The sequence below is a fragment of the Etheostoma spectabile genome, chromosome 2 (assembly GCF_008692095.1).
Source record: "Etheostoma spectabile isolate EspeVRDwgs_2016 chromosome 2, UIUC_Espe_1.0, whole genome shotgun sequence".
Classification (NCBI taxonomy): Eukaryota; Metazoa; Chordata; class Actinopteri; order Perciformes; family Percidae; genus Etheostoma; species Etheostoma spectabile.
The window spans coordinates 21,405,213-21,405,420 of NC_045734.1; positions in this window are offsets into that span (position 1 = coordinate 21,405,213).

Genomic DNA, 208 nt, shown 5'->3' on the forward strand with positions numbered 1-208 from the left:
GGAAGCAATAGGAGGAGAGAGGAGAGGGGAGAGAGAGCACAATACTACGTGGGCGAGAGAGCACAAGACTCCCGGAAAGAGAAGTCGAGTTAGTAACATGCATTAATGGGATGAGGTTGCATACAGATGGAGTGAAGGAAGAGGTGAGAGGTGCTCAGTGCATAGAGGGAAGCCCCCCAGCAGTCTAGGCCTATAGCAGCATAACTAA